Source organism: Peromyscus leucopus, chromosome 1, assembly GCF_004664715.2.
Source record: "Peromyscus leucopus breed LL Stock chromosome 1, UCI_PerLeu_2.1, whole genome shotgun sequence".
NCBI lineage: Eukaryota > Metazoa > Chordata > Mammalia > Rodentia > Cricetidae > Peromyscus > Peromyscus leucopus.
The window spans coordinates 192881320-192894157 of NC_051063.1; the positions used below are offsets into that span (position 1 = coordinate 192881320).

At 37.4% G+C, this 12838-nt stretch overlaps 1 pseudogene; it reads left to right on the forward strand.

Moving 5' to 3' along the window:
* The first annotated feature begins 3732 nt into the window (after positions 1–3732).
* Positions 3733–12838, forward strand: part of LOC114688910 — a 40949-nt pseudogene continuing 31843 nt past the window's right edge.

Below are 12838 nucleotides of genomic sequence, written 5' to 3' on the forward strand. Positions count from 1 at the left end.
ATTAAACAACTAAAAACCTCCCATCGCACCTCTTGGGAATGTGGGCGTTGTCTTCTTAAAATTATTTCCTGCTTTCTGGGGGGTGAAGGCATCTTTAGGAAATCCTGAAAAGAAAATTTTGGGGTTAATTGTCAAGTCCTGAGAGTTAGCTGCATCATTTGTCCAGTCTCTGTATAATGGGAAAGCGCAGGGCTTGTCTCAAATCCTTGTTCAAGTAGTCTGTGAATCTGGATCATCTCAGCTAGCCATCTTGAAATTGTCCTAAACAATTTCTAGTCCAAAGTCGATCTTTCTGTTGTGTTAATTGGCTTAATGGCTTTACCATAGTCTATGTGGAATCATCATTGTGGGTCCCATCACTCTTGTGAAGATTTCAAAGTTGCTGTTAGGCGTGATCATGGTTCCCTGTAGATTTTTGTTTTTTTGTGCCTCCTTTGTGGTTTGAAGCAATCACAGTCTGATAAATGTCTGTCTCTCGGAAAATGAACTTTCTTTCCTAGAAGAGAAAATCTTCACCGCCAATGCTTTCTTGTCACAATCGCAATCTTTCTGACCAGTGCATCATTGCCTCACCACACACACAATGAGAAGCAGCCAGTAACTCAGAGCAGCAGCCTATGCCTCCATGGTGCTACCACTGTTTGTGGCTCGGCCCTGGACAAAGCTTCTCCTTAGCAAGCCTCCTAGGCCAGCCCCAAACTCGGGATTCTCCTTCAGCAAATCCTATCAGTATGCCACCACAACCAGCAATGTGTAGCTTGGGTCTGAGCTGGGGCCCAAAAGGCCTCAGACAAGTAGCTTTTTGGTGAATTCGTACCACAAACATTGGTATAGGCAAGACAGTTATGTGGTTTGATCTGCTTAAGGGGGCTCCTGACCGGGGAATCAGGATGCATCCCTCATGGATGAGCAGGCTTTTTGGAGCCCACTGCCTATGGTGGGACACCTTACACAGCCTTGTTGCAGGGCGAGTGCCTTGGTCCTTACTCAACTGAGTGTATCAGGTGCTGCTGACTCCCTATTGGAGGCTTTGCCTTGGAGGAGGTGTGAATGTGGTATGGTATAGGGGGAGTTGGCTAGAGGGTGGGATTAGGGAGGTGAGGGGGATCTGTGGTTGGTATGTAAAATGAATAGAAAATTTCTTAATAATAAAAAAATAAGAGTTCCTGCCTGCAGGAACTTGCTGTCTTGAGGATTTCATAGAGGTTAGAACTTGTGGCTTGCTTGCTCTGCTTCTCTGATCTTTCAAATTTCACCCCAATGTCTGGCTCCAGGTTTTTTATTAATAAGACCTTTTAAGATTCATGGTACATGGAGACTTCCTTGTAAGCCTTGAAAGGAGTTTGAGAGAGTATTCAGTGTTAAAAAATGCCTCTTTCTCTTTCAGAGAGTTAGATTTCAATACCAGCACTTACACGAGAGCTCACAACCATATGTAATTTGAGTTGCATGAGATCCAACATCTCTTGGGATCCTCTTTAGCTCCTGCTCACATGTGGTGGAGTATACATGCAGGCAAAAAACTCATACATATAAAATAAATAAATTGAAAAATATATTAAAAACAAGTTGAGCAATTTTATTAAGTGACATGTTTAAGTGAAAATAAGAAGAAATTACCATATTGGACAGAATGGCAAAGGTGGAGTATATGTAGAGGAAACCTGGTATTTCACAGTTTTTTTTCTTGTAAAAATTATATCTTATTAACATTTTGTGGCTTTCATAATGATCTACTTATGTGTGTGTGTGTCTATGTGATTATATTTTTAATTAAAATATAATTTTATCAGTGTCCTCCTTTAGTGAAACATGAGAAAATTACAAGGAGGAAATTTTCATATTCTTTTGAGGGGTGATGCTCACAATTATACATAACAATCTTATCTATAGATTTTGCATTTTGACATGGACTGTGGAGGAACAGTACACTGGGTATGGTCATGAAATTGGAGTTGCAATTAGTGGTGGATTCTCAGCCACATAGAACTGCAGAGGAGCACAGTCTAATGTTTTATGTATTGAAACTCTAAGAGTGACAAATGTATTGTCAAGCAGACCTATGATCCAGTATTTCTGACAAAAAGAGAAAAGTTTAATTTTGAAAGATTTGTGAAACAATTTTGAGAATCCTTTGGTAGCAATTTCCTTATAGATTTCATTTTTGTTAGGTCTGAATCACAGTATAATTTGACTGTTTGTCCTAAAAGTTAGACATTTTTTGAGACAGGGTTTTTCTTGGAGTCTGTCTTTGAACTCACTCTGTAGACCAGGCTAACCTTGAGCTCCATCAAGCTCTGTCTCAAGAGTGCTGAGATTAAAGGCATATGCCACACTGCCTGACCCTAAATGTAAAACTTTTAAGTGTACCTTTTTTAACTCAAGAACTTAAAGACATGAAGGAAAACACAGAGTAGACCTTGCTGAAGAGATGAGGAAAGGGAGATCAGTGTTGTATGGTTGCACATTAACAGTCAGTACTAGAACCTGTCTGACAAGTTAATCTTGTTTGTCTAAACATTTACTTTTCTTCCAATTTATCCAAAAACATTTGTGAGTAACAGTTTTCCATGTTCTATTTTCCTCTTGTACTGTTTTTCCTGATCTGCATATATTATGTTTTCAGGACCATTCATTTCATACACTGAAAAAGAGATGTGTCAGAAAAACAATAAGAGAAAATTATTTAATACTGTGTCTGCCATTCCCCCAATACACACATGGTTAAGTCTAATGAGAATCCTGCATTAAAAAGTCTTCTTTGATTAGTTTATAAAAGTAAAGCCCTGTTCAAGATAGTTTCATTCAATATATTTGATGGTAGAAGGCGTTTAAATGCCTTTCTGCTATTATCTTTGATGGAGGAAAGACAAGAATTTCTCACATATCCTCATGTTATAAGGAAATGGTAAATGGTAATTGAACCCAGACCTCTAGATACATGGATGAATTATGAGACCATGGCTTCACTGGACATTTACCAAGAATGAAAGAAGACAGGTGTGGTACACAATCTCAGAGCTCCGATTGTAAACAGGAAACTTGATTTCTGCTCAGAGAGTAAGGGGTTCATTTGAAATTGAAGAATACAAAAAATATGACAGGGTCATTCATTTTACCAAAGGGAGAAAAAAAAGGAGTTGTAGGCATGTTGATCTGCAGATGAACCTGTATCATAGAAGGTGATTCTGAGACCCATACAGACAATACTCAGAGAACAGTTACATAGGTTGTCATTGGTTCTGGAGAGCTTGAATACCAACTTATTTTTTGACTGTGTAGGCCCAGCATGGACCTTTTCTGGCCCTTTCCCCTAGAAGGCATGCTCTGATGTAGCCTGTTAGCATTAGCCGTGTTGTTTAAGATGAAAAGTTTTTTTCTTCACACTTGTGGTCAAATCAGCCCAAAAGGATGTCATCCCTGAGCTCTTGGTGTCTGTTGTCTTGGCTGAAATCATGGTGCCTGTGGCTACAGACTAAGATCCACAAACATATCTCACAGCTTGTTTTTCAGATAAACACAGAGCCCCAGATGCAGAGCCTAAGGGAAGAGAGAGTTTCAGAATTCTCAATGGAAGTGGAAAGATCGTGGGTTGATAATTGTGACAGCCTCACTCATGAGCAAAGTTAGAAGCACATATACCCACAACCATATTATCTGAGTACAAATCTGCTGGACACTGAGATCTGCATGCAGCAAACTTATGGCTGTGTAGACACCTTTATTAGTAGAATGTTCTCCTGGATTTTTATTCCCTGGCTTCTGCAGATTCCTAATCTTTTGTGGGCCTATAGCAGCTCTGAGTGCTATTTCAGAATCACAGAAGAATTTCACTATGAAGGAGATGTGGTGATCGGTGCATTTTTTCCTCTTCATACATTTTACACAGGCAAAAATCTTCCTGATAACACTAAGCCAAATTTTTACGTGGACTTTTACCTACAGTAAGTGCTGTTGTTCTTTGTTAATTCTTAGAGTTCAAAATTCCTATTTTGTATGGTATGCATAGATTCAAACTCCCATACTCATTACATTTTTATCATAACAATCCCATTTTAATTATAATATGCTTATTTAACTATGTATTCTTGTTGATTTTTCTCTTGGAGGGAAAGTGAGATTTTTTTAATTAACCTTTGCTTCCACATGTGGCAATTGTAATCTCATAGTCTTAATTTGTCATGTGTATTGTGCCACATGCTTTATGTTTTAGATGCTTAGAAGAAGGATGGCTTAAACAAAGCTTGACCTGTACTTCAGGGCATTCAAACTGGAATTGTGCTTGAGTAAGACAAGGTAATGCCACTAAAGGCAGTGGATTCTCAATGCCTGATGTGATGCTAGAAGGATAAATCTTGTATTTTCTATGCATCTGATACCAAATCCCAAGCGTCAAAATTAGAATTTGGGAGTAATTCTGTGCTGCAAAAACACTACAACTGTGTCAGAGTTTGCATCTAAATGTTTGTGTCTGATAGTCTTTGGTTCTCAGGCAGGTTTTCATTTTACCTGCTTGCTCCATACATTTCTAACATGTCCTTTCTAATTTTTATAAATATAGTCGTAAGACATATCACATTGATGGTCAACACTCTGGGCTATTTGTTAGCCTGTCCTAAATATGCAAAATTAAGGGATAGAGTCATCCAAGTCTGGTTGTATTCCTTGGTCTAGTTAACAAGAAATAATCATAGGTGTTTTTTTTTAAGAAATAAGTCATTCTTTATTCCATTAATATGCTTCCACAGTGGTAGGGTTCCATACAATTGGAGGTGAAATAATGATATTCACAATTATTTGTGTACACAGCATTGGAACAAAGAAACACATGATCAGAGCCATGCTGAGAATCAGTGGATGAAAAATTATAATAACAAACAAGTAGTAGGATGGATTGTGGTCAGTGTGATACTGCTATGTATTTGCTAAAACCTTGGTAGGATGCTTAGTCATCAGATGATGGAAAGTTTAGGAGAGAAAATGTCCAGTTGTAAACAGTCACAGGATGTTATAATTGACATAGCAAGAATCCCAAATTGATGTCTTCAGCTTTGTAGTTTGCTAAGTAGAAGTATGGCTCCTCTTTTTCTCTACTCTCTAATGTCACCAGCTCACTCACCAATCTGCATCAGTGTGCATTGCTTTCTTGATTATGCAGCATGGAGTATATGACTGCAAAAGTAATAATTTCTATCATGTTAGTTTGAGTGGTTTTCTTCTTCATGTATAAAAATACAGTGATGTGTCAAATGACTTGACTTCTTATGACATCAGAGATAAAATCAAACTATGTTTATGGAAAGAAAATTTTTTCCTACAAAAGATTAACATATGTTTTCAGTAACAAATTCACTAAATGTATAATTTTGTACAGGATGAGACTCACAAAGGCATATATACTGCAAAGTTAAAACACTTCTGCCATGCTTCTAATTAAATGTATTGTTTAGGTGTGTGAAAAAAAATTATATATACTATTTAAAAGGTATTGCTCTCCCCTCACACTTCCTGTATACTCTCACCTTTTGCTTTTTGTCGTATTTTCCCACACACATAAGTATATGCTTTCATCAGTGGTTTTTGTCATATTTTCCTACATGCATAAGTATGTTCATCATGATTATCATAACTTCAAAAATATATAAGCTGTGGTTTAGCATTAAGCTTCGCAGCACTAGGTTTTATATGGCACAATTTGTGTATAGTGGCTCAGATCCTTGTAAAACAAAACTGAGCAGCATCTTCTTTATGTATCCATGGGAGTATTTTTCTTTCAAATTTACAGAAATAAATGTGATTAACTTGGTATTTCAAAGAGGATCTAATCACCTGTATATATAGTTCTTGAGTTAAGCGATTGATTAAAAATCCATATGTCATAAGATTATCTTTGACAATTGAGATTTTAATAGTTTGTATATTTTTCTGTAGATACAACCCCTTTATGGATATTTTATACATTGAATGACATATGTATGTGATTTCATGTCATTCAAAAATGTTTTATAATGCAATGCCTAATATAGAAAGATAGATAGATAGATAGATAGATAGATAGATAGATAGATAGATAGATGATACATAGATGATAGAGGAGAGAGAGACATAAAAAGAGAGAAAGAGAGATTGCAATACAATTACAATTTCTTGCTTCTCATTTCTTCCTCCAAGCCCTCCCATATAACTTCCTTGCTTTCTCTCAAATTTATAGCCTCTTTTTTTTCATGAATTGTTGACAGTTTATGTTTAAGCTGGAAAAGCAGCACCTTGTACTTAGATCAAATTCATAATTTTTTGTTCTGATAGAGATGAAAACATTATTATTTGAGAAGTGCAAATGGTTAAGTACTAAATTATATTCACTTAAGTATATGCTATATTATTTTCAGGAAAAAAAAAAAACAGAATAAAGCAACTGCCAATTTGCTAGAACATTGTTAATGTAGATAAAGCCATCCGTATTCCTTTCGCCATGTCTCCCTTTGTGTATGTTAACAATGAAAATGTCTCCACCCCTAAATTATGTTGACTAGCCCTATGTTCCACTATTGGTCATGTCATCATAATTGTTCTCCCTCTTTTCATAAATTGCAGGCCTGTAGTCTTTTCTCCAAAAATAGACAATATGGTCTCGAATGTGCTATAAATCTTTTTGGAGGGTTTCCTCTGGCCCTTTTTTCATTTTTATTTTCTTGAAATATTTTCCTTCATGTCTACCCTTAGCTACCAAATGTTATTCATGTCAGTTTTTCTTTTTATTTTCTTTCTTTTTTCTCTGATAAAGTTTTCCTTTATATGGCTTAGAAAGTTGCGTCTTGTGATATACATAAAGTTCTTTAAATGTATTTGTAGATGCAGAGATAAAAAAAAATATTTTCTTCTCAGAGTCACATGTGCTCACACACTAAAGTTCATCCCCATTGTTGCAGCAAACCAACTGCTATAGACAATTGGATATGGAAAATCCCACTAAAGCATTAGAATGAGCAACAGCATTAGGGTTTAAATCACACATGTTGGAAAAATAGTATTTATCTCAAACTGGATCTTTTAGAGTTCTACACATCACCTTGCTGGCGTAATTACATGACCATTTTTTTTCTTTTATTGAAAATAGATTTTTTTCCTCACATAATATATCCTGATTGCAGTTTCTCCTTCCTCTATTCCTTGCAGTACCTCTCTACCTCTTCTCCCATTTGGAATCACTGCCTTCCTGTCTGTCATTAGAAAAGAACAGATTTCTAAGAGATAATATTGAATTATGACAAAATAAAGTATAATAAGATAAAACAAAACTATCACATAAAAGTTTATTAGGACAATCCACCAGAACACAAAGACCCCACAAGGATGCAGAAGAATTAGAGATCTACTTATTTGCACACTCAGGAATCCCATAAAAACAGTTAAATGGAAGCCATAATATGTATGCTGAGGACTTTGGTCATGTTGACTTAGAAGGCCTGTTTAGTCTCCTTCACCAGCTCCATATCTTAGAGTCCTTCTGATTCCTCCTCCACTGGATTCCCAGACCTTTGAGTCGACAAACTTGATGGTGACATCCCATTTAAGGGCTGATACTTCAAGGTCTCTCCCTCTCTGTGTAATGTCTGTCTGTAGATCTCAGTATTTATTTTGATTTGCTGAAGAGGGAAGCTTCTCGAATAATGGCTGAACACAGCACTGATCCATGAGTATAGAAGAATACCTTTAGGAGTCATTTTATCTTTTTTTTTCTTGTTTTAGATAAACATCTCATGGTTATACCCAAGATCCAAGAACTATCTTTTATCTGGTTCCTGGTGACCTAAAGAGTGAAAAGTACATGTTCTATCTCATGGAGTGTACCTAAAGTCAAATCAGTTAATGTTCAACTATGCCCACAGGCTTTGTGGCATTATTGTCCTTAGCATATATTACAGGCAGTACACCATTTTAGATAAAGGGTTGGTGTCTGGCTTTGTTGCCCACATTTTTTTGGTAGCACACAGAGTAACTTTCTGTACCAAAGATGCTGGAAAATATGGATGAAGGCTCTATGTTGGCACTATGTCAACTTCCGTGTGTTCAATGATAAGTATAGGTGTTGTCTTTGCAATAGGGCCTTGATGTCAGTTTATGGAAAACAGTCCACTGTCTTGGCAATAGCCCAGGTGGCTTTTCAGTTCCCATGGGACCCCTTTGGGCCAACTACTCAGTTAGATGTAACCCAACCCCAATACTGGAGTTTCACTTGGTGACAAGAGATGGCCAGTTGGGACACTGTCTCCCCTGTTATTTGGTGATTTCATTTTCATAGACCACATTTTCATATGTATGCAGTTCAGGGATTTCTATTGTATTAGGCTTCTATACTTCTCCTCCTAAATATTTGGCTGTCATTCACTGTATTTCCTCCCTTACACCCCTTCCTCCTCCCCCTTCCTGCTTGGTCTCCCATTCTAATGTCCCCATACATTTGTAATTACCTATTCTATTTCCTTCCCTAATTTTATATGTTTTCTCTAAGCCTTGACTCTGTGATGGGTACCTGTCTATATTGTGATCTAATAACTATCAGCTTAATGGTACCCAAACAGGAATTATCATTTAGTTAAACTATCACTGATGTAAAAGCAAATGGCAATCAGCAGAAGCAGAATGGCCAAAGGGCCTTGTGATGGCTGACAGAGAATGGGGACCAGTTATTTACTTCATCTCAGGTCCCCCTTTTTACAATGACTTTATTTTAGTACACCCAGGTTATTTCTAATGATCTCTGAGTAGTTTGTATAGAAACAATTATTTTCTCTTAAAGCTATATAATAACCTGTCTGTTTTAAATAGAGCAGGTTGAGTGCCCTATCATAACCCTATACAACTATTGAAACTAATGAATCCATCTACTGACAGATCTGACTCTACTTTGGTTTTTTTTTTTTTTCTTTTTTTGGTTTTTCGAGACAGGGTTTCTCTGTGTAGCTTTGCGCCTTTCCTGGGACTCACTTGGTAGCCCAGGCTGGCCTCGAACTCACAGAGATCCGCCTGGCTCTGCCTCCCGAGTGCTGGGATTAAAGGCGTGCGCCACCAACGCCCGGCCTCTACTTTGGTTTTAACATATACCCTTTCTGGCATGCCAATGGGCACTATAGGTAGCTCTTTTGTCCTTTATGCCAGAGAGTTTTCTTTTGATCCAACATTCCAGCCTTTTGGGGCACAAGGATTGATGTATTCTTTTCTGTAACTACTTCTTTCTGAAACTAGGACATTGCCATCAAGGCCCAGGAAAGATGAAATGCTACTCAAAGCAAAGAGAGAATTCAGGAAATGGAGCATTCATCAGAAACATCAGCTTTTCTGACCCATCTGGAGACAGGGAGCATTTACATCAGCTGGAAAGGACCACATCAGATTTCAGCAAGTCAAGGGCTTGCAGTCATTTGGAGCAGGCTGCAGTCAGCAGCTGATGCTTGGATGTACCTGTCACCCAAGTGGAAATGTGTTGGAACAGATACAGACTAGAGACAGAAGTTAAAATTTAAGAAATTAAAGGAAGCTGGGCAGTGGTGGTGCACGCCTTTAATCCCAGCACTCGGGAGGCAGAGCCAGGCGGCTCTCTGTGAGTTCGAGGCCAGCCTGGGCTACCAAGTGAGCTCCAGGAAAGGCGCAAAGCTACACAGAGAAACCCTGTCTCGAAAAACCAAAAAAAAAAAAAAATTAAAGGAAAAATCTTACATTTGGAATTTTCTGGACAATTAATCCTTGTAGTTGGAGAATGGGAGGCACCCCAGGACTAGGAGAGAGAGGAAGAAAGAGAAAGAGTCCATCTTTGGAAATAGACACGTAGGGAAAGTTAGACTGTGTTTATCTGGGGTTCCTTTGAACTGTGAAAGGTGTATGTAAGTCTTATAACTCCCCATATTCTCTGAAGCTTACATTATGTTTTCTTAGTTTACAAAAAGCCATACCAGTTTTAGATATATTAGCATTTCCAATCTGTACTGAAATACATATTGTAGAAAAAGCATGTATACCAATCTGTACTGAAATCCATTGTAGGCATATGGTTCTCTCTCAATTGACAATTCACCAATAACCACTCAGAGGCTTAATACTATATAATGTTCAGCCCATAATTCAGTATTATTAGTAACTAGTTCTGACACTTAAATTGGCCCATAATTCTTAGCTCTGTTTAGCCACATGGCTTGATACATTTTCTCAGTATGACATTCTTATCTAGCCTCCTCTATTTGGCTGGTGACTTTTGACTCTACTCTTCTCCTTCCCACCATTCTCAGTTTGGGCACCTCACTTATACTTCCTGCCTGGCTACTGGCATTTCAATATTTTATTAAACCAATTCAAATGACAAATCTTTACTATGTACTAGAGGTTTATTCCACAGCAATCCACATTGTAGAAAAAGCAGGTAACTGGTGTTTGTAAAGCAGCCGGAGTAGATTCACACATTTGACTTCTAGCAGAAGCTATAAATTTGATATAAAAATCATGAACACTTTTTCTCTGTCCAGAGAGCCAGATACAGATTGAAAAAATGGCTTTATCCCAATGAAAAGCACCTTTAAGTTTATACTTACAAGTCATGAAAAAGAAATCCAAAATCATTTTTTGGTTGCTTATGTGTCTGTTTGAGTGACTTTATTATCAATTGCTGATGAATTACAGCTTTCATGGGATCTTCCAGACCGACTGTCTTACTCTATGACTTTTTCTTGTCATACAGGTCCTTTGCTTATTTAGTTAGAGTTACCCCAAGGTATTTTATATCATTTGTGGATATTGTAAAGGGTGATATATCTCTGATTTCCTTCTCAGCCTGTTTGTCAGTTTTATATAGGAGGGCTACTGATTTATTTTTAGTTAATCTTGTATCCTGCTACATTGCTGAAGGTGTTTTTAATCTGTATGAGTTCCTTGGCCAAATTTTTTGGGTCACTTGTGTATGCTATCATGTCATCTGCAAAAAGCGAAAGCTTGACTTCTACCTTTCCAATTTGTATCCCCTTGGTCTCTGTATGTTGTCTTATTGCTTTGGCTAAAACTTCAAGTACTGTATTGAATAAGTATGGGGAAAGTGGACAGCCTTGTCTTGTTCCTGATTTTAATGGAATCGCTTGGTGTTTTTCTCCATTTACTTTGATGTTGGCTGTTTTCTTGTGGTAAATTGCCTTTATTATGTTTAGGTATGTTCCCTGTATTCCTGATCACTCCAAGACCTTTATCATGAAGGGGTCTTGGATTTTGTCAAATGCCTTTTCAGCATCTAATGAGATGATCATGTAGTTTTTTTTTTCCTTTCAGTTTGTTTATATGCTGTATTACATTGACAGACTTTCATATGTTGAACCACCCTTACATGTCAGGGATGAAGCCCACTTCATCATGATGAATAATTGTTTTGATTTTTTCTTGGAGTCTGTTTGCCAGTATTTTGTTGAGTATTTTGCATCGATGTTCATGAGCGAGATTGGTCTGTAGTTCTCTTTGTTGCATCTTTGTTTGACTTGGGAATCGGGGTAACTGTAGCCTCATAGAAGAAGTTTGGTAATGTTCCTTCTGTTTCAAATGGTGACATAACTGGATGTCAATACATAGAAGGCTACAAATAGATCCATATCTGTCACGGTGCACAAAACTTAAGTCCAAGTGGATCAAAGACTTCAACATAAATCCAGTTACTCTGAACCTGCCAGTTCTGCAGCCACTCAGACCCAAGTAAACACTTACAGGCTTATATTAATTAAAACTGAATGGCAATTAACACAGACTTGCCATTGGGACTAGCTCTTATATTTAAACTCAGCCCATTTCTGTTAATCTGTATGTTGCCACATGTTCTGTGGCTTTACCTGTGTGCCATTACATGCTGCTCCCTGGACAGCAGGCTGGCATTGCTGCATCTCGAAATCTAAAATCTTTAACTTTTGACTGAACAATAAGTAGTCTCTGTGCTCTGTCAGCTTATCAGAACTTCAATGACCAATGTTCAAACTCTGAATTTTTGAAATCTTAGTCTAACAAAACCATAAAAGGACAAAGAAATCTGAAACCTTTTGCATTTTACCATACCTTAAATCATGTACTTATACCCTTACATCTTTCATTTACATCTTAAATCACTTTCTGTAACCCTCAGAACTTATTTAAGCTTTCAGATGCTCAGACGTTCACATACCTTAGAACATTTTCTTAGACCATCAAAACTTGCATAGACTTTAACATTTTTTCTTTCCATCTAATCATTTATCAGAGACACAATAGTTATTACTTAGATCAGTCATTGCAAATCCTGTTACTTTATTAGGAAGTTCCATCTGAAACCTGTTTATCTTTTAATATGAAACCTGTTAGTAAGGCAAATATGTCTGTCTTTTCTCTACAAGATAACTAATAGCTTTAGAAAAAGCAAAGTTTGATTTTTACATATGAAAGTAACTAACATGATGGCTGTAGACTTTGGAAAGTACTTGCTTACCTGCTACTACAAAGCTGACAAAGCTATAGTTAGCCTACCTGGCAATATCATCAGATATCTGAGAAGAATAAATTGTAGCAGAAAGTATAATCCAAATGGCCCATGTATCAGTTAAAATAACAGAGACAAGTCCATTAACTAGATGGTTATGTCAGGTTCCTCTGATCTCCATGACATTGGTGGCAGAGGTAGCAGGACAGCATCAGTCTTTGGCTGCCAGGCCCAGCAGGTGAGAGGCCTTCTAGTGGAGGAGAGATATGGGGAATGCTAATTACTTTGTTCAGGTATGGTGAGACAATCAACTCCTTAGTTTCCTACATGCCCACAGTTTGGCTGGGTACTGGTAGCAGATGCTGC